Source organism: Lampris incognitus, chromosome 20 (assembly GCF_029633865.1).
Source record: "Lampris incognitus isolate fLamInc1 chromosome 20, fLamInc1.hap2, whole genome shotgun sequence".
In the NCBI taxonomy this organism is placed as follows: domain Eukaryota; kingdom Metazoa; phylum Chordata; class Actinopteri; order Lampriformes; family Lampridae; genus Lampris; species Lampris incognitus.
Window position 1 is genome coordinate 34,438,360 of NC_079230.1, and position 22,139 is coordinate 34,460,498.

Below are 22,139 nucleotides of genomic sequence, written 5' to 3' on the forward strand. Positions count from 1 at the left end.
TCCCAGCGCCCCGGAAATATTCCAGATAAAGATGGTAGAGACACTGGAAGGCTTACAGGGAACAACTGTGTACATAGAATACATCATAATCCATGGTAGGAATATGGCAAAGCACAACCAACACCTACAGAGGGTCATAGAATGACTGAAGCTGAATGCTGAAGTGTATACTGACTGAAGCAGAGATAGCTGCACTTCCTGGGCCATGAAATCGATGTGGATGGCATGCGGCCTGACTCAGCCAAGGTGCTGGCAATCAACCTCACCCCACCCGGGAATGTCCAGGAACTGAAGAGAGTCCTCGGCACAAAGAAAAGAACTGGGCATACAAAAACGGAAACAGGGATCAGTACAGAACAACCAAGTATAAGTTGCGTGCCGCAATAAGAAAAGCAAAGTCCAGCTATGCAACAAAACTCGAACAACAATTCTCCTCCAGTAACTCCAGAGCAATATGGAAAAAACTTAAGGAAATGACAGATTACAAAAAACGCCCCTGCTGCCCCCCAGATAATGACCATAACCTCCCAAATAAATTAAATAAGTTTTATGCAAGATTTGAAAAACCTATTCCACTAGCCATCCCCCCTACTCCTACTCCAATGCCAAACTTCTGCATCCAGGAGGATGACCTCATTCGACATTCAAAAAGCTGAACATTAGGAAAGCAGCAGGGCCAGACGGCATCAAACCTGCTTTGTTTAGCCACTGTGCAGCACAATTGACCCCAACATTTTCCACCATATTTAACACCTCTCTAAGTCAATGTACAGTCCCACGGTGCTTCAAACTCTCTACCATCATTCCTGTGTCCTCAAAGAGCACCTGCCTCAATAACTTCAGACCAGTTGCCCTAACATCTGTGGCCATGAAAGCATTTGAGCACATAATTTTGTCACACCTGAAATCTTGCACCTCCCCAATGATGGACCCATATCAATTTGCCTATCAAGCCAACCGGTCTGTTCAGGATGCAGTTAGCATAGCCCTGCACCATGCCCTGCAACACTTGGAATCACCAAACACCCACACACACACATCCTGTCCATAGACTTTAGTTCCACCTTCAACTCCATCAACCCACTCCAACTCTTTGCCATACTCTTGAATATGAACTCTGACCCAGCCATATACCACTGGATTCAAAGCTTCCTGTGGAACAGGCCACAGAGGGTGAAGGTTAATAACCTAACCTCACACCCTCTTACCCTCAGTACAGGTGCTCCTCAGGGCTGTGTTCTCTCCCCCTGGCTCTTCTCACTTTACACCACCCACCTCACATCCACGGGTAGCTCTGTGAAAATAATAAAATACGCAAACGACACAACCACTGTAGGCCTCATCTCTAACAATGATGAAACCCCGTACCGCACTGAAGTACACCAAGCTGCCACTTGGTGCTCAAACAACAATCTTCTGCTTAATACAGCCAAAACCCAAGAACTCATTACTGACGTCCGATGCATGCCGAATCCTAAAACACCCATACAAATGAACGGAGGCCCCATCACCACCAACAACTCTTTTAAATTCCTTGGAACAAACATCAGAAACAACCTGAAGTGGAAAACTAACACTGAAAACATCACTGCAAAAGCTCAACAACCACTTTACTTTCTGAGGGCAGGTTAAAAAATACCGGATCAAACATCAACTGCTCATTCTGTTTTACTCAGCCGTTACCGAGTCCATCATAACATCTTCTATTACAGTACTACAGTATTATAGTATCACAGTATTACAGTATGGTACGGCAGCACGGACAGTCAAACACAGAGAAAAACTGCAGCGGATTTTCAACAAGGCATCCAAAATCATAGGCAACCCACTCCCCTCAGTTGAATCTCTACATACTAACCAGACGGTAAAGCAAGCAAAGAAGACCATCTCCGACCCCTCACATCCTGCTCATCACCTTTTCCAGCTCTTTCCCTCAGGGAGGCGCTACAGGTCACTGTCAACTAAGACGAAATGCTTCGCAAACAGTTTTTTCCCCCTAGCCATAAGGACACTGAATTCCTCCCTGTAGTCCCGTCCTCACACACCATTGGCATAAATACCACCATCCACCTGTTATGCCTGATATGTTTATTTCCTGTTATTGTGTAACTGTATTGTTCGTGATAATATATGGAGTGTCTGTTGTTGTCCATGTATGTATTGTGCTGCACAGTGTAAAATGTAAAGTGTACCAAGAACAAATTCCACCGGCCTTGGTCGTGTGGCTAATAAAATTATCTATCCATCCATCCATCCATCCATCCATCCATCCATCCATCCATCCATCTATCTATCTATCTATCTATCTATCTATCTATCTATCTATCTATCTATCTATCTATCTATCTATCTATCTATCTATCTATCTATCTATCTATCTATCTATCTATCTATCTATCTATCTATCTATCTATCTATCTATCTATCTATCTATCTATCTATCTATCTATCTATCTATCTATCTATCTATCTATCTATCTATCTGTCTATCTGTCTGTCTGTCTGTCTGTCTGTCTGTCTGTCTGTCTGTCTATCTATCTATCTATCTATCTATCTATCTATCTATCTATCTATCTATCTATCTATCTATCTATCTATCTATCTATCTATCTATCTATCTATCTATCTATCTATCTATCTATCTATCTATCTATCTGTCTATCTATCTGTCTGTCTATCTGTCTGTCTCTCTGTCTGTCTGTCTGTCTGTCTGTCTGTCTGTTATGGTGAATTAGTTGGGAAAATATTTCCCCTACCTGGCCACAGTGGGACAACTACCACCACCACCACCACCACCAACAACAACTTAGTTTTGTATATGAACTGCTGAGGTCTAAGACATGGACATAGGGTTCAGCACAGCAGTCAACATTTCAACGGGTCAAACCCCTCCTCACAACCTCATCTACCCTGGCATTTTACAATGTCAACAAAGGCGTATGTCAAATATGAACAAAATACCCCTGAAGAAGGAGTTCCTCCATTCCCAGGAGGAGGTGAAGAGGATACAGACCTGGTCATTGGCCAGTTCCTGTCATAGAGTGTGTGTGTGTGTATACTGTATGTAGTTGCGACAGTGTCGTGAGGCCAAAGTAGGCACTTCCCTTTAAAACACAGGATCCCTAAAGGATGTCCGGACCTCTTCCTTCTAGCCGCACCAACTCCCTAACTTACATATCAAAACTAACCTTCTGAGAGGTATTTCTGCTGCCAACAGGGACATAATAATCAGTCAGCTGACAGATGATACTGCCCTTTTTCTTAAGGTTGCTTCCTGAGTGTCTGCAGCAGTCACTACTATTCATTCCGATTCCAAAGCAACTGGGCTAAATAAATGTGAACTGTCACCAGTAGGGGGCACATATTGCAATTTCTAACCCTTCAAAAACTTCTCCGTTACCCATCTTGAGGTGCAAATTATTGCGACTCGCAAGAAAGCCGTAATGCATTGTCATCTATCGTACCTTCCGAAGCAGTGTTTACTGGGGCCACATCCAGGGGCCCTGGCGTGTTACTAAGCAAAGGCCAGCCAATTCTTGTGGAACATCGAAAGCCATTATGTGAGGAAATCTGTAGTTCTGAACAAATACAACAGTGGTGGACTACACGTTATAGATCTCAGCTCTCTAAACAACACATATATGACGACATTTGGGAGGTTTAACGTTTGACTGCTGTGTAACTACAGGATTCCAGATCTCCGTCAAACGTCCCCGTTTTGCTCAGCAGGCTCTGATGGCATGGGGACGAGTCTATAAACACACTGCATTTTCTCGGCAGACTTGGTACTTGCATCATATTTGGTTGCTGTGATTATAATGTTAAAGATGATGATACCTGTTCTCTCATCGATCGGATTCTGCTTTTGGCTAAATTCCATATCCCCTAATGTAGATTTATCACCCCCCCCCACACACACACACACACATACACACACATACATTTCAACATGTCATTAATGTGATTTGAAAGTAATTTGCTTCATGTTTGAAATAAAGAAAGATAAAAAAAAGATTTGGTCTCCTGTGCAGGGGGTGAATATTTCAACCAAAAGAGGGCGGCACAACATTGCTGTTTTTCCCTTGAAAGTAGGTCGTTATCTTGGCCAATGTTGAGAACATGTTTCGTAGCCTTACTGCTCGGTTTCATTGGATAGAACACATGCATACTTATTTACACTTGATTCAGACTTTAATTGTTGGCTTTAATAGTGCGCAATAGCCCCATTTTCAGCAACACGCCAACACATGGCAATGATCATGGGGTTATGTGCACTACAGAGAACATTCACACGCACTACAGCGTTCTGCAAACTGACGAGCAGTGTCAGCAGCTCGCAAGTTCTCCTAAATGGATGAGCGGTTTGCCTAATGCATGGTGGATGCATGATGGATGGATGGATGGATGATGCATGGTGGATGGATGGATGAGGGATGGATGGATGGATTGTCATTTATTGTTGCTGAATATTGTTCCCATGTTATGTCAAACACGTTCAATTAAAATGATTGGGCCAACGTGGCCAGTGAATATGACCGATTAAAATGTGACACAGGCCCAGCACATTCACCGACAGTGTGCGCTGCTGTCCCCTTAACTGGCCGCTTGACGCAGGCCCGATGATCAAGGTTCAAGGTTTATGGTTTATGGTTTAAGGTTCGAGGTTTAAGGTTTATGGTTTATTGTAATGTCCGTTCAGTAATTATTCCCTGCGACCGACGCGCCGTGGCGCTGAGCTTGGTAGCATCGCTGTATGCGGCAGGACATGCGGACGTGGTGTGAGACTGTGGCGCGCTCAGCGGCCGCAGCACTATCACCGCACGCAGCGGGAGCTGCACTCGAGTCCGCATATGCAGACCACGTAGCGTCCCCGTGACTGGTTCAGTGTGTCTCGTGCGAGACTCGGGCCGCCGAACTCGAATGATTGGTTCCAGCAGGATCCGGTCGTTGGTCTGGCCCGCGTGAACGAGCAGGCGGCGGAGCAGCGATTGCGAGTGGGTTCTTGGCAGCGGCAGGTGACAGAAGAGCCAGCATGCAGCTCTTGAAAGCCCTGAGTAGGCAGGATCAGAAACCGTAGCCGTCAGACTGGAGGGCGTTCCGCTTTATGAGGGACAGGGAGAGAATATAGAGGATGAGCTTGGAAGGAGGCCATCAGCGATTCTGACGAGAGGGGAGATGAGGACTTCTTCTCGCGAGATGACCGCAGGAGCGCGTGCCCCCATCATGTCATGACGAGTGTTTATTAGCAGCAGTCCGCCTCCGCTGTCACATCCATTCAGCGCGGCTGCCCCGTCCGTGCAGCTGTCCGTCCTTCCCGTCCGTCTCCGCTCCGCAACGGGGGCGCATCGCTGCCGTTGCATGTTCGGTGTAGGGAAATCTGCCCTGACCTTCAGTTGAATCGTGTGTGTGTCCGTGTTTTTCCGAGTGAAGAGGAAAAGAGGAAAGCCACAAGTCGAGTGGAGGAATCGGCGTCATCAGATCGGGGTTGGGACACAGAAGCAAGCAGGTAAGCCATGAAACCCTCCGCCTGTACAGTCGTAGCGCAAACCCGTCATAAACAGTCGCGTTGTGCTACAATTGCACCGTTGAAACGTCGAGTTTGCACAGACGTGTAAGTGCACGGGGAGAGCCCGGCGCACGAGCAGTGGGATGACGGAAAGTGCAGCCGCACAAGAAGAAAAAACACAAAATAAAAAAAACAACACAGGTCTTGATGAGTGTGTGACGCGCCTTGGCGACATGCTTGTGTGGCCGCGGCTGTCTTGTGTGTTTCCCTGCACATCTGCCGTGGACGCAGACACGCACACGCAGCGCTCCTTTCATTAACGTGGCTACTGCGGAACGTTCAGCGCTGATGGCGTGACGCTAACGCGACGTCCCAGTCTGAAGACCCACGAACAAGATGCACAACCTAGAACGCCGCGTCCACTGAGACGGCATGATCCATCTCCCCTCTGGGCTGTCCTGCCAGGACTTAACCCCAGTAGAAGCCAGAGGAAATAGTGTCCTGTACTGTCCTGCTAGGACTTAACCCCAGTAGAAACCAGAGGAAATAGTGTCCTGTACTGTCCTGCTAGGACTTAACCCCAGTAGAAACCAGAGGAAATAGTGCTCTGTACTGTCCTGCTAGGACTTAACCCCAGTAGAAACCAGAGGAAATAGTGTCCTGTACTGCCCTGCTAGGACTTAACCCCAGTAGAAGCCAGAGGAAACAGTGTCCTGTACTGTCCTGCTAGGACTTAACCCCAGTAGAAGCCAGAGGAAACAGTGTCCTGTACTGTCCTGCTAGGACTTAACCCCAGTAGAAGCCAGAGGAAATAGTGTCCTGTACTGTCCTGCTAGGACTTAACCCCAGTAGAAACCAGAGGAAATAGTGTCCTGTACTGTCCTGCTAGGACTTAACCCCAGTAGAAGCCAGAGGAAACAGTGTCCTGTACTATCCTGCTAGGACTTAACCCCAGTAGAAACCAGAGGAAATAGTGTCCTGTACTGTCCTGCTAGGACTTAACCCCAGTAGAAACCAGAGGAAATAGTGTCCTGTACTGTCCTGCTAGGACTTAACCCCAGTAGAAACCAGAGGAAATAGTGTCCTGTACTGTCCTGCTAGGACTTAACCCCAGTAGAAACCAGAGGAAATAGTGCTCTGTACTGTCCTGCTAGGACTTAACCCCAGTAGAAGCCAGAGGAAATAGTGTCCTGTACTGTCCTGCTAGGACTTAACCCCAGTAGAAACCAGAGGAAATAGTGTCCTGTACTGTCCTGCTAGGACTTAACCCCAGTAGAAACCAGAGGAAATAGTGTCCTGTACTGTCCTGCTAGGACTTAACCCCAGTAGAAGCCAGAGGAAACAGTGTCCTGTACTATCCTGCTAGGACTTAACCCCAGTAGAAACCAGAGGAAATAGTGTCCTGTACTGTCCTGCTAGGACTTAACCCCAGTAGAAACCAGAGGAAATAGTGTCCTGTACTGTCCTGCTAGGACTTAACCCCAGTAGAAACCAGAGGAAATAGTGTCCTGTACTGTCCTGCTAGGACTTAACCCCAGTAGAAACCAGAGGAAACAGTGCTCTGTACTGTCCTGCTAGGACTTAACCCCAGTAGAAGCCAGAGGAAATAGTGTCCTGTACTGTCCTGCTAGGACTTAACCCCAGTAGAAACCAGAGGAAATAATGTTCTGTACTGTCCTGCTAGGACTTAACCCCTGTAGAAGCCAGAGGAAATAGTGTCCTGTACTGTCCTGCTAGGACTTAACCCCAGTAGAAACCAGAGGAAATAGTGTCCTGTACTGTCCTGCTAGGACTTAACCCCAGTAGAAACCAGAGGAAATAGTGTCCTGTACTGTCCTGTTTGGACTTAACCCCAGTAGAAGCCAGAGGAAATAGTGTCCTGTACTGTCCTGCTAGGACTTAACCCCAGTAGAAACCAGAGGAAACAGTGCTCTGTACTGTCCTGCTAGGACTTATCCCCAGTAGAAGCCAGAGGAAATAGTGCTCTGTACTGTCCTGCTAGGACTTAACCCCAGTAGAAGCCAGAGGAAATAGTGTCCTGTACTGTCCTGCTAGGACTTAACCCCAGTAGAAACCAGAGGAAATAATGTTCTGTACTGTCCTGCTAGGACTTAACCCCTGTAGAAGCCAGAGTAAATAATGTCCTGTACTGTCCTGCTAGGACTTAACCCCAGTAGAAACCAGTGTGAATAATGAGCAGCATGTAAGGTGTTGCTGTCTATATTTACGGACTGCACAAAGACAATTGCAACTTTCAGCACTATTTGTCTAATTCGTTGAGGTTCTTAAGGTACTCTTGTGGTCACACATCTATCTGTCATGTCCTCATTGGTCCATATGCTGTCATATTAAAAACGTGAAGTAAATGACTTATACTCAGTCATATTTGGGGGTTTTTTTTTGTTTGTCAACATAAACATTCACTTATCATGGCAGGTATAACCAGTGACTGTGTGGCAAAACATGCAGTGGTGCGTCATTCATCTGATGCTCAGAGGCAAAACTCACACTTCCTGCTCAAACACTTACACAAACCCAGTTTTATCAATTTTATCAGCTGGAGCGGGAGAGCACCTGCATATTCAGTGGTCTAACCAAAACCAAGCCATTTTTACCACAAGCAGCAGTCCTCCTCTCCTTCCCGTCCTTCCTCTTTCCCTCTCCTTCCTGTTCTACCTTCTTCCGCTTCTTCCTCTTTCCTAGTACAACACACACCTATGCTCTGTTGCATGTAGACTGGAATACAAAATATACTGTTGTCAGTTGGGTCCAGCGTATATCCATTATCCATTATTCTCCATATTCCACATATTCTCCGTATTATATATATATATATATATATATATATATATATATATATATATATATAATCCATATTCCACATACTCTACATATTCTACATAGTCTCTATATTCTCCATATTCTATATATTCCAAACATTCCACATAATCTCCATATTCTATGTAGTCTACATATTCTCCTTAATTTACATATTCTACATATTCTACGTATTCTACGTATTCTAAATATTCTCCATGTTGTATATATTCCACATATTCCCCATATTCCACAAAATCTCCATATTGTACATATTCTATGTAGTCTCCATATTCTTCATATTCTACATAGTCTCCATATTCTTCATATTCTCCTTAATCTACATATTCCACATATTCTCCATATTCTCCATATTATATGTGTTCTACATATTCCAGAGAGTGATTGCCACAATGTCATTCGTACTTCAGATTATCTTTAATTAAAAATAAAGTTAAAAATAATGTCAAATATATATGCTGTTTAGAGCTGGAACTAAATTAATGAAATTATGTGAAAAGCAACATAAGCGTCGATGCTCATATTTATATTGGACATCCGACTTTTACCAGATTTAGAAACTGTATCTGAAGCTCTGAAGCATGTTCAGAATAGAATAGAATAGTTCTGAATAGAATAGAATAGAAGACATTTTATTGGTCATTTGTACAGACATGCCATGAAACTCCCTCTCTGCATGTAACCATCCTAGCTGTGTAGCAACCAACTCTCCTTATCTTGATATATATATATATATATATATATATATATATATATATATATATCATTGTTATTATTATTATTATTTAACAAATATCCTTTAACTTCATGCCATAATACAACATAATAAGCGGGCGGGTCCAGTCCTTGGGCCCAGGGTTAGACTGAGGTAGAAGTCTATGTGATAGATAGTGCCTCTCTTAGGATATGAGATGTTCCAAGTAGTGCCATCTTCTGTAGTTCTTGTATTCTGATGTTCCGTTGGATGTATTTCTCCATCCCCTTTTTTACAAGTCCCAGGGCTCCTATCACTACTGGTACTGTTGTGGTTTTTACAAGTCCCAGGGCTCCTATCACTACTGGTATTGTTGTGGTTTTCATTCCCCACATTTGTTCAGTCTGGATTTCAAGGTCTTTAGGTTTCGACAGATTTTCCGTTACTTTTACTGAGGTGCTCCTTTCAGTCGGGATGGACATGTCGATGAGTAGGCAGTTTTTTTCTTTTTTGTTCTTGATGATGATGTCTGGTCTGTTGGCTTTCATCTCACGATCTGTCTGTACTGGCATGTCCCATAGGATTGTGATGCCATCTTTTTCTGTTACTGTTTGGGGCTCCTGCTTGTACCATTTTTCTTTTGTGTTGGTGTTTGAATTCTTTGCAGATGTTCCAGTGCAGGCATGGGCGACATTTGGGTCCCTAAGTTGGGGGGGCAAAGATTTTTTTTAATCACATAATTGTACCAATGTAAAAGTACAACTAGTGTGCAATAAACAAAACATGCGGTTTCAATGTCAAATTTGTATTTTAAATAAGTCACAAAACTTTAACACATTTACTTTTTTTTTTTTTTTTTACCTTGCAATGTTCTATACTGATGTGGGAAGCAACGCTTACATTAATGAATTAATGTAAGCGGACAGCTTCGTAGCTGCAGAAATGTGTGCATCGCATTTTTGATGGTCGCCGAATTTTTCCAAATGCCTTCTTCCAGTTTCCAAATCCCGCCGTTGGAGACGTTTCTTCTTCTGTGTTGTGGCCAGCAATGCTAAAAGCGCGGCATGAGTGACAGAATGGCCGATCAGCAGCGGGCCCCCGGGGCTGCACTCAAGCCACGGTAGGTAGGTGACATACCATTCCTCTCCAAATCTCCCCCCTCCTGGTGCTGCTGGGAATAACAGAGTAGGCTGGTAGGTTGGATTTCGTGGAGAACGGCCCCTAACAGTTTCCTGCACCAAGAACAGGATGTGGAGCTGCAGGTTGTACCACCACGGCATGGCCTGCTTCTGGCTGCTGAACCTGCATCTCTGCATCGTCCACTTCTCGCAGAGGTTGCTCTGAAATGTTGCCTGTCTCTGTGAGAGACACATCATCGTCCTGATGCCATTCTTCATTTTCATTCTCTTCAGCCCGATTTATTTTTGTTTTCTTTGTAAAATAACTTAACAACGTGTTACCGTGTTTGGGCATTTTCAATTAGCCTACCATAGCTAAATAACATGGTTCGCTTCAGATCGTTACATTGCCCCCCAGCGGCTCGTAGGTGTAATTACAGCAAATACTATTTGTATATTTTTAAATTACGTTGTGTGATATATTATTTTAATTATTCTTTGTGAGTTAGGGGGGGCATTTGCCCCCACTTGCCCCCCCCCCGTAATGTCGCCCATGAGTGCAGGTATGTGGCGGCCTTGTTGTGTCTATTCAGTTTGGGCCAGCTCAGAGCATCCTGCCACGATATGGTCAATGGTTTCCTGGAATTGACCACATATCCTGCATGCTGGGTCTGTGCCATCTTTGAGGATTCTGCTCGGGTAGTAATTGGTCTTGATGGCCTGGTCTTGAGCAGCGATGATAAAGCCCTCTGTTTGGGATTTCAGCCCAGCTGTTTTGAGCCATTGGTTGGTCATATGTTGGTCTCCGTCTTTCTCACCTACTCTTTTTGGGTATTGCCCGTGCATTTGTTTCCCTTCCCATTTTTTTTTTCATTTGTTCTTGGGCGTGACACTTTGCTTTTTGTTTGACTTTTCGGGCGTGGATGGTTGGAGCTTCATTTTCAGGTTGTGGTGTTTCAGGGAGGTGGCGCTCTCTTCTGAACATTGTGGCTTGGTTAGCTACGGAGTACTTTTTGTTTTGTTCTTCGTGCTCTCTAGCAATCAGGAGAAGGGGGTCATTTCTGGTGTTAATGTAAGTATCTACACTCACCGGCCACTTTATTAGGCACACCTGTCCAACTGCTCGTTAACGCAAATTTCTAATCAGCCAATCACATGGCAGCAACTCAATGCATTTAGGCATGTAGACATGGTCAAGACGATCTGCTGCAGTTCAAACCGAGCATCAGAATGGGGAAGAAAGGTGATTTAAGTGACTTTGAACGTGGCATGGTTGTTGGTGCCAGACGGGCTGGTCTGAGTATTTCAGAAACTGCTGATCTACTGGGATTTTCACACACAACCATCTCTAGGGTTTACAGAGAATGGTCCGAAAAAGAGAAAATATCCAGTGAGCGGCAGTTCTGTGGGCGAAAATGCCTTGTTGATGCCAGAGGTCAGAGGAGAATGGCCAGACTGGTTCGAGCTGATAGAAAGGCAACAGTAACTCAAATAATCACTCATTACAACCGAGGTATGCAGAAGAGCATCTCTGAACGCACAACACGTCGAACCTTGAGGCAGATGGGCTACAGCAGCAGAAGACCACTGCGGGTGCCACTCCTGTCAGCTAAGAACAGGAAACTGAGGCTACAATTCGCACAGGCTCACCAAAATTGGACAATAGAAGATTGGAAAAACGTTGCCTGGTCTGATGAGTCTCGATTTCTGCTGCGACATTCGGATGGTAGGGTCAGAATTTGGCGTCAACAACATGAAAGCATGGATCCATCCTGCCTTGTATCAACAGTTCAAGCTGCTGGTGGTGGTGTAATGGTGTGGGGGATATTTTCTTGGCACACTTTGGGCCCCTTAGTACCAATTGAGCATCGTGTCAACGCCACAGCCTACCTGAGTATTGTTGCTGACCATGTCCATCCCTTTATGACCACAGTGTTCCCATCTTCTGATGGCTACTTCCAGCAGGATAACGCGCCATGTCATAAAGCTCGAATCATCTCGGACTGGTTTCTTGAACATGACAACGAGTTCACTGGACTCAAATGGCCTCCACAGTCACCAGATCTCAATCCAATAGAGCACCTCTGGGATGCGGTGGACTGGGAGATTCGCATCATGGATGTGCAGCCGACAAATCTGCAGCAACTGTGTGATGCTAACATGTCAATATGGACCAAACTCTCTGAGGAATGTTTCCAGTACCTTGTTGAATCTATGCCACGAAGGATTAAGGCAGTTCTGAAGGCAAAAGGGGGTCCAACCCGGTACTAGCAATGTGTACCTAATAAAGTGGCCAGTGAGTGTAGGCCTATTGATGTTGTTTTGTAGGCAGTTTCCAGTTGGATTAGACTCCTGCCACCCTCATTTCTGTGGAGGTACAAGCTATCCACATCTGATTTTGGGTGGTGCATCCTCTGTAAGGTGAGTATGTTTCTTGTTTTTCTATCTAGTTTCCTGATCTCTTCTAGTTTCCAGTCGATGATGTTGGAGGTGTAAGTTATGACTGGTGTAGCCAGAGTGTTGATGGCTTCCATTCGGTTGGATGCACTGAGTTAGGATTTTGTTTCCATTCGTATTCTTCGGTACATGACATTACATTACAGTCATTTAGCCGACGCTTTTATCCAAAGCGACTTACAATAAGAGCATCATGTAACGTAGGAGATCAGGAGAACTACTAGTCATCAGAGGTCATAAGTGCATCTAAACAAGCATCTAAGAGCAAAACCGGTGCTTCAGTAAAAGTTCAAGAAAGAGATTTTTTTTTTAAATGAGTGAATACAATAAGTGCTAAGAACAAGTAACAGGGTAGTAGTTCTTGAAGAGGTGAGTTTTCAATCTGCGCCGAAAGATGGGCAGCGACTCCGCTGTCCTGACATCAGTGTGGAGTTCATTCCATCACTGTGGGGCCAGGACAGAAAAGAGCCGGGACCGGGTCAATCGACAGCAAGGGCCTCTGAGCGACGGGGCAACCAGGCGTCCCGAGGCAGCAGAGCGAAGTGGTCAGGCGGGGGTGTAGGGCTTGACCATGGCCTGGAGATAGGAAGGAGCTGCTCCTTTCACTGCCCTGTAGGCTAGCACCAGAGTCTTAAATGGTAGTACTCCTTTCTGATCTTTTCCTTCATTTTGGCATGGCGTATCCCGTCCCCTTCATTCACTCCCAGGTATTTATATGTGCCTTCTTGTTCTAGGTTCTGGATGGTGGCGTCTAGGTCAATGTGGATGTTTTTGGTGGTGGTAAGTTTTCCTTTTTTGAATGTAGCTTTGGCACGTTTGTCTAGTCCGAACTCCATTTTGATGTCGTCACTGAAGCCTTTTACGATGGTCAAAAGGCCAGTTTGTTCTTGGTCATTCTTGGTAAAGGTTTTCAGGTCATCCATGTAGACCAGATGGTTAATAATGCATGAACCTGTAGTATAACCATAGCTGGTGTTGTTCAGGAGGGAGGATAGTGGAGTAAGAGCTGTGCAAAAGAGGAGAGGAGAAAGAGTCGCCTTGAAATATGCCGCTATTAATGTTGATCTGCCTTGAATGTAGCGTCCCATCTGTCTATTTTAGAACAAGGGCTGTTTTTCCACTGGTCCATATTTGCTGTTAGGAACTGGATAAGGATTGGTGATATTTTGTAGATGTGAAGACATTTTAGTATCCAGTCATGGGGTACAGAGTTGAACGCCTTCTTCTAGTCTATCCAGGCTATTGTCAGATTTTTCTTCCTCGTTTTTACTTCCTTAATGATGGCCTTGTTTATTAAGAGCTGGTCTCTGCAGCCATAGCTCCCTTTTCGGCACCCTTTTTGTTATATGGGAAGTAGGTTGTTTTCTTCCAGGTGTTTGTAAACTCTCCCGGTGATGATGGATGTTGTAGGGAGACATGTGATGGGACGATAGTTTTTAGGGTTTTTGGTGTCTTCTGTTTTGGAAAGTAGGTAGGTGGTACCAGTTGTGAGCCATTCAGGGCAGGTGTCTGTGTTGTTGATGCATCCATTGTAGGCGTTTGTCAGATCTTGGTGTAAAGCTGGTAAGTTCTTGATCCAGAAGTTTGCTTTCCCGTCATTACCAGGGGCTTTCCAGTTACTGGAGTTGTGTATTGCTGTTTTTGTTTCTTCTAGGGTTATTTGTGGCCATTCTTCTTGGTTGGTTTGGATGTTATCGGTTTCTATTTGGCCGATCTATTCAGCGTTTTTGTTGTAATTCTTTTGTTTTTCTCAGATGTTGCTCCAGAAGTTCTCTACTTCATCAATTTAGGGGGTTCTTTGACCTCAACGAACCTTTTCCCTAGTTCTCTACAGAATTTCTTTGCATTTTCTTTGTAAGTTTTGTTCTGGTGGGAGAACTTTTGTCTCTTATTGAACCTTTTTCACTCACTGGGCTTTTGCTTGTAGTTGTTGTTTCAATTTGTCAATGGCTGTTAGTATTTGCTCTTTCTGTTTAATGTTGTGTTTCCTGATTAGTGCTCTTTTTCGCTTTTCTTTGACTGGTCTCGTTTTTAATCTCATTTACTGTAGATATATCTCCCCTAATTTTGCGTATTTCACTTTCAATTTTCTTTTTCCATTTTGGTTGGTTATCTTTTCTTGGTCTGTCCATACTCTTTTGTTTGATGCCCAGTGATTCAGTGATGGCAGGGGCAGTTATATAGACAAGGTGGTTAATGTCTGTGAGGGACAGCACTTTGGAGAGTTGGTCTTTTATCTGGCTGATGGCTTTGTTTGCTCATTCTATGGCTGATTTTGAGTGCTGATCACTTTTTATCTTTGGGATTGGTGGTCTCTGGCCTATTGGGGTTTCTTTGGCTATTTCGTATTTCCTATGGATGCTTTCTTTCATTGTGCTCACTTTCTCATCTTGTTCATCTTTGTTCGGTGGTTTTTGGTCACCTGGCTTATCAGTTCTCTCATTTTTGTGATTCTTATCTACATTTTGCTCCTCTGGATCTGCATTTGTATCCCACTCATCAGGTTTTACATTCTCATCTCCCTGCTTTACTCCTGCTTGGATGGCTTGCAGCTCCATTTCGGTTAGTCTTTTCTTATTGACGATATCACGGCGGACATTTGCAAGTTTGTTGGCGTCTAAATTCATCCTGTCTGTGGGGTTATTGGCACGCCAGATGTCATAGGTGCTTTGAATTACCGATGTTTTTGGGTTGAAGGAAGCAGTGTAGAAGGCTTCAATGACTTCTTTGTACTCTTTCCTAGACCATTTCTGTTGACTGGCTTTTGTGGGATTTTGAGATGGTGCAACATGAGGGCCTCTTTGAGGAATGTCCTAGTTGTGGTGATTCTCAGGTGCATTTTGGGTAGAATTTATTCCAGTAGCACACTTTTCGATCTCAGCCTTGTTCCTTACTGAAGATCGCGGTCCTTGGTAACCCGTGTGATGACCGATGCGGTATGAAGATCTGGTAATACGAGTGTCCATAATAAAAAAAAGTTTAAGGGAATTTTAGATTGCACAACCACCAGTATTTTTCGAGATACCAGCTCTAGGAGAGTTACCGACCAAGGTTAAAGAGCCTCTCCTACCCATGAGGCAGGCTAACCCCCGCCGGATGCCAACCCGGTACTTGAGAGCCTCGGGGCTTTTGTTTTTGTCAGAGCCCCTTTGGCCGCTTGTATTGCTGGCTTGCCATACCTGCGTTGCCCAGTTCATGCCGTGTGGAGGAGGGGTTGAACTTCTACGGACCTTATTAGTATTATTATTATTATTATTATTATTATTATTGAATTGATTCCGACTCTGTGATGACGTGATAGCCAGGGTGTCTCCCCACCTGCCGCCCAATGACTGCTGGGATAGGCTCCAGCATCCCCACGACCCTGAGAGAAGGATAAGCGGTTCGGATAATGAATGGATGGATGGATAAATGGGTGAATGGATGGATGGATGGATGAGTGGCTGGATGGTTGGATATTAATTCCTATGGCCTCGGTCAATCAACCCGACACACATGTCGTTTTGGTGAAGAAGTCATAGGAAAGTATTTTGATATTTGTCCACATAAAGGGATGTTAGGTTCCTGAAATATAGATTATCAGCCACTCTAGTGATGATGATAATAACAATAATAATAATTAATTAGTAGTAGTTGTAGTAGTAGTAATAGTAGTAATACATTCCATTGAATTGCTTCCCATTTGGATAGTAGTACCGTGTTGTTGTTGACAGGGAGTATACAGTATGAATCCATCTCTATTTGTAATTTCAGATTATTGAAACAAGCAGATAAATGTGATTATGTTTTATCAGTGGAATCACATGAAGTAGTAAGTAAGATAGTTATTTTAGCCCATCTCTACCTACTCACACTTTAAAAAAGCGGTAGAGGGACAGTACAGTGGTTTGTGTGTGTGTGTGTGTGTGTGTGTGTGTGTGTGTGTGTGTGTGTGTGTGTGTGTGACTGCTGGAAACGCTGCACGTCTTCTGACAGAGTTTAGCTGCTTTACTTCAACACTGTTGTGTCACTGTTCTGTTCAACTCACGTTTTACATATACATTACATTTTATATATACAATGTAATGTGTGTATGTGTGTATGTATGTATGTATGTATGTATGTATGTATGTATTTTTATATATGAATATAATGCATATGTAAAATGTAATATATTGTGACGTGGTTAAATAATGGACTTCTTAGCCAACCTTTCAGAGTTAACAAGTAAGCTTTTAATGACCGCAAGTCAAGCAAGTCAGAACAGACACAAGTTGGTATGGGTCTTAGCGCCCCCCTTTTCTTGGCCACCGAAGCGACCCTATCTATTTGCCTACTCTTTACCCTCATGGTGGGAAGTAACATGTTATCTAATACAACTTCTCTCATAACGTCCCCATTACCTTCCACCACATCCCCGCTATCTGTAACAGATATGTCCGTTTTTAACATGTTCCATGTCCCACAACATAACCAAAACATCGACACCTCAGTTGCATTGTGGGTAATATTCGAATGAACCCGGAGCAGGAACACTCTAGTAGAATTCGCCACACTGCCGCCTTCCTTGAAAGACCAATGTCTCGTTGGCCTAACCCAAATCCCATGTGGATGGGTCCATCCACCATGAGGGTTTCTTCCGCCGAGCACCTCTCCCATCCTGGGCTGCTCCTTGCCGCGGGCTGCTGATAGATGACGGGGGCGGCTCTGCATCCGCTGGGTCTGAGCCCCCACCTTCGACGTCATCGCTGTTTCCATTTGTGACCAGGGAGGGTAGCTCTGTAAACCCAGTGTCCCCGCCCCCTCCCTGTCCCAAAACAAGGTGCTCTAATGGTAGCTTCTTGCTGACATCCAGGGAGGTTGGCTCTGATCCAGCAGTGTCCTTACCCCCTCCCTGAACCCCGGTAACCTGGTCTACAGAGGAGGAAGAGTCTGGCACCCCACCTCCTCCCACCGCACTTTCAGTCCCAGCTGGGTCGCTGTCCCGGCTTAAGTAAGGTGCGAGGCAATCTTGGTGAAGGATGACTATCCGAGGGCGGCTGTGGAGCTTCACTCTATAGATAACCTCTGAGATCCTCTTCAGGACAAGGCAGGGCCCCTCCCAGTTGCTGTCCAGCTTTGGGGACCATCCCTTCTTTCGCCGAGGGTTATACACCCATACGTTGTCCCCCTGCTGGTACTCTCTCTTCTGCCTTTCCCCTGCAGAGGCCATATTCTCTCGAGCCAGCTGATGAGTAGCCTCCATCCGGTCCTGTAGTGCGTCTTCATAGTCCTGGCCCGGCGGCCCTCATAGTGGTGGGTTTGGTGGCTTGCCAAAGACCAGATGCACAGGCGTCCGTAGCTCCTGACCAAACATCAGTGCAGCTGGGGTGCACCCCGTGGACTCCTGAATGGCCGACCGGTATGCCATGAGTACCAGAGGCAGATGGCGGTCCCAATCCTTTTGATGCCTCGCTGTGAGCATAGCTAGTTGTGTGACCAAGGTCCGATTGAACCGCTCAACGAGGCCATCACTTTGAGGATGTAGGGGAGGGGTCCTGGTCTTCCGTACCCCAAGGCGCCGACACATCTCCCCAAACACCTGGGATTCAAAATTGTGCCCCTGGTCACTCCTCTGGCACCCCAAACCGGGTGAACATCCCCTCAATGAGGCAGTCTACCACCGTGGCTGTAGATTGGTCAGGGATGGCATAGGCCTCGGGACACTTGGTAAAATAATCCATCACTGTGTGAATGTAACGATTACCATCTTCTGTCATGGGGAATGGCCCAACCACATCCACCCCAACTCTTTCCATGGGCGCCCCCACCCTGTATTGCTGCAGGGGGACGTGGGATTGCCCTGCTGGCCCCTTCTTTGCATTGCAGGTGTTGCAGTTACGGCAGAACCGCTCCACGTCTCGCCGGCACCTCCCCCAGTAGAATCTTTCCTGCAGCCGCCGCAGAGTTTTGGTAATGCCGAAGTGTCCCACTCCAGGGGGGCCATGTACTGTGCTTAACACTTGTTGTTGTAGTGCGTGGGGAACAACTAGTTGCCAGGTACTGCCTCCCCTCCTTGGCTCTTCCCACATGCGATAGAGGCAGCCCTCATGAAGCATGAGTGAATTCCCCTATCTTGGTTGGTGACATCTCCTCCAGTGGCGCACTTGGGACCACAAGTGTCCGCACTGTAACCCGATTCACCCATTGTTGTTCTCGAGTGTCCAACCAGCTACAATGGTGGCAGGCCTGATCCGAACAGGGGCGTCTGGAGAGAGCATCAGCATTGTTATGTTGGCTGCCTCTTCGGTGCTCTGTGGTGAAGGTAAATCCCTGCAAGGCCTCTATCCATCTGGCTACCTGCCCTTCTGGTTCTTTGAAGCTAAGCAGCCAGCAGAGCGATGCATGGTCCGTCATCAGTAGGAAGTCCTTTCCATACAGGTAAGGCTTAAAATGCCTTACGGCCTGTACAACTGCCAGGAGTTCTCTCTGAGTCACTCAATAGTTCCTTTCTTCCTTACTCAAGGCTCTACTGTAATAGGCCACCACTCTTTCCCCTTCCCCACTGGGCTGCGACAGGACTGCTCCCACACCTACATGACTGGCGTCAGTGTCAAGTATGAATGGCCGCTGCCTGTCTGGGAGGGCTAGCACTGGTGCTTGGGTCAATGCTTTCCAGAGTATCTGAAAGGAGCTCTCACATGCTTCAGTCCAGTGGAACCGTCGTCCCTTCTCGGTGAGCTGGTGGAGCGGATGGGCTTTGTCTGCAAAGGCATGCATGAACCGATGGTAATATGATGCCAGTCCCAGAAAACTCCTCACCTCCTTTCCTGAGGTGGGCGTTGGCCAATCCCTGACTGCAGTGACCTTGTCATTGTCTGTGGACACACCTTCGAGCCCCACCACATGTCCAAGGAACCTTGTCTTCCGCTGCAGTAGATTGCATTTTCTCGGATTGAGTCGTAGGTTGGCTGCCTTGATGCGTTCGAGCACCAGTCGGAGGTTGGAGAGGGCCTCAGTAAACGTAGCTGCATGCACCAGGAGGTCATCCAGGTACACCACGCAGGCAGAGCGAGGGATGGGGCCAAGGACACGCTACATGAGGCATTCAAATGTGGCCGGGCTATTACATAAGCGAAATGGCATGACTGTGAACTGTCAGAGTCCTCGGCCAATGGTGAAGGCAGTCTTTGCCCGGGATTCTTGGGCCATCTCTACCTGCCAGTACCCACTTCTTAAATCCAGGGAGCTGAACCATTGGGAACCTGCCACACAGTCCAGAGCTTCGTCGATGCGGGGGAGTGGGTACGAGTCTTTCCGGGCCAGGTTGTTTAGTCGCCGATAGTCCACACAAAATCGGAGGGAACCATCCTTCTTGGTAACCAGCACGGCAGGGGATGCCCACGGGCTATTGGAGGGTTCAATGATCCCTGCAGCTGCCATCTCCTGGATCTTTGCTTCTGCCTCTTGAAATTTTATCAGAGGGAGATGGCGAGCTCTCTGGTGGACTGGGTCCGCATTACCAGTGTTAATGTGGTGCTGTACAAGATTGGTGCGGCCACACTCCAGATCACTCGAAGCGAAGAGGTGTCTGTTCTCTATCAGCAGGTTCCGTACCTGCTCCCCCTCTTCTTGGCTCAAACCCTCCATGCACTTTTGGGCCAGTTCTTCCAGTGCAGAGGCCGTTTCTGGTGATGTACCTTCCCATGGCCCTGAAGCCAAGCACAAGATCCGTGGTCCACCTTTATTGCCCCCCGGATTGCTGCGTACGGTAATGGCATTCAGCACTTGGTTGCCCACCTCCAGCTGTGGACCGGCCGCTTGTACCACCGCACCAATGGCTCTCAAGGCATCCAGTCCAAGGATACAGCTCTCTCATATGTCTGCCAGCCAAAAGTCTTGCTGTACCTCCATTTCTCCCATCTTAAGGGTCAGTTTACTTCTCCCCTCCATTCTAGCACACTGCCCTGTAACTGTCTCCATCTTTACTTCTGTCGGCTTCCACTGTACTTCTTCTCCTAGGACCCCTGGTCTCACCAAGCTGATGGTGGATCCGGTGTCGACCAGGGCAATGCAGGTATTTCCATTCAGCTGACAGGAGATATGGAGGCTGAAGCCAGCGCCAATCCGTCCAACGACTCTGAGATTATTTCTCCGGGGGGAGGTTTTGTGGGCCGGCCAGTCCCCCTCTAGGCTGACCCGTGGTCGTTTCCTGGTTCAGAAAAGGTGGCTACTTGGGTGACAGGCCTCCGTACTCGTTGGTAAAAGCATCTGTTTGTTTTCTGACACTGCCTTCTTTGGTGCCCTGGTTTCCCACAGCCTCAGCACAGAAATGGCTCTGCTCGTCGTGCTGCCTGGACGGATGTGCGTGGCCCCTCTTCACTTTCCTGCAGTGCCCGCACATGATGGTGTAGTGTTGGGGCTGCTCCTTTTGCCGCCATAATGGCCTCCACCTCCTCTGCCCTATGCAGCACCTCTTCAATGGTGAGTGGCTTCGCCAGCCGCACCTGTTGCCTGAGGTGAGGTGGCTGTAAAGCCCGTAGGAAGGAATCCAGGGCCAGGCATTAGGTGGCAGATTGGGGTATATCAGGATATGCACGGCTCACCAGGCGTTGAATGTCAGCCACCAGGTTACCCAACTTCTCCTGGCTTTGTCTCTGTCTTGAATGGAGTTGATCCCGGAGGCTAATCAGCGATTGGGTGTTGCCAAACCGGCGACCCAGGGCAGTGGTTAGCGCCCCCAGTGATATCTCTCCAGCCGCCAGGTCTAGGAGTGCCTGCCTTGCTTCTCCCTCCAGGGCTGCTGCTAGGTTGACTACTTGTTGATTTTCTGTCCATCTCATCACCCTAGCAATCAGGTTGAACTGAGCAAGGAATCCTTCCCAGCTGGAGCTACCGTCGTAGCGCCACCACTTCACCGAGGGAGTGTTTGGGCTTGGCCAGGGGTCGGTACAGTTGGTGAGTCTTGTACTGGAACCATATCTGCAAGGTGTGTTCCACTCTCCAGTAGTGTCAAATGGGGCAGTGTGTATCTTGGGTTGAAGTTCCCTCTCTGTAGATCGTGTCCAGCTTGCTGCTGATGTTTCCCCCTGGTGACATACTCTCCAGTCGTGCCCAACTTGCTCCTGATGGCCGCCGCTGGTGGCTTTCTCTCCACGGGTCATGTCCAACTTGCTTCTGGTGGCTCCCCCATGGCTTGAAGCGCCGGCTGTTTTTCGTCGCACGGTCGGGGCAGGCCACGGCGGGGACTCCTCATTGGACTCGCTCTGAAAGAGAAGAACTTTTCCATTTCCTTGGGACTCCGCCCCTCGGACATTACCCAGCGCGTCTACTGCACTCAGGGGTGGGCACGGGTCACCCCTTCCTGAGGACGCACTGCGCTACTCCCATCTGGCAGACAGAGCAGACCTCTGATCTCCTTTTCGAGAGCAGCGATTTCCATACGCTCACCGGCCGACTTTTGGTTACGCCCTTCGGCCAACGTTTGCTGTCTAAAGAAGTCCATCCCACGTCTGACACCAATGTGACGGCGTTAAATAATGGACTTCTTAGCCAACCTTTCGGAGTT

At 46.8% G+C, this 22,139-nt stretch overlaps 1 protein-coding gene across 1 annotated transcript in view; it reads left to right on the forward strand.

Annotated features, from left to right (window-relative positions):
• The first annotated feature begins 5,285 nt into the window (after nucleotides 1-5,285).
• ache (acetylcholinesterase) overlaps nucleotides 5,286-22,139 on the forward strand; it is a 202,445-nt gene continuing 185,591 nt past the window's right edge. Inside the window, exon 1 of the mRNA XM_056300496.1 lies at nucleotides 5,286-5,506. The gene's annotated coding sequence lies outside the window, so the exon portion shown is untranslated. The remainder of the gene's footprint in view (nucleotides 5,507-22,139) is intronic.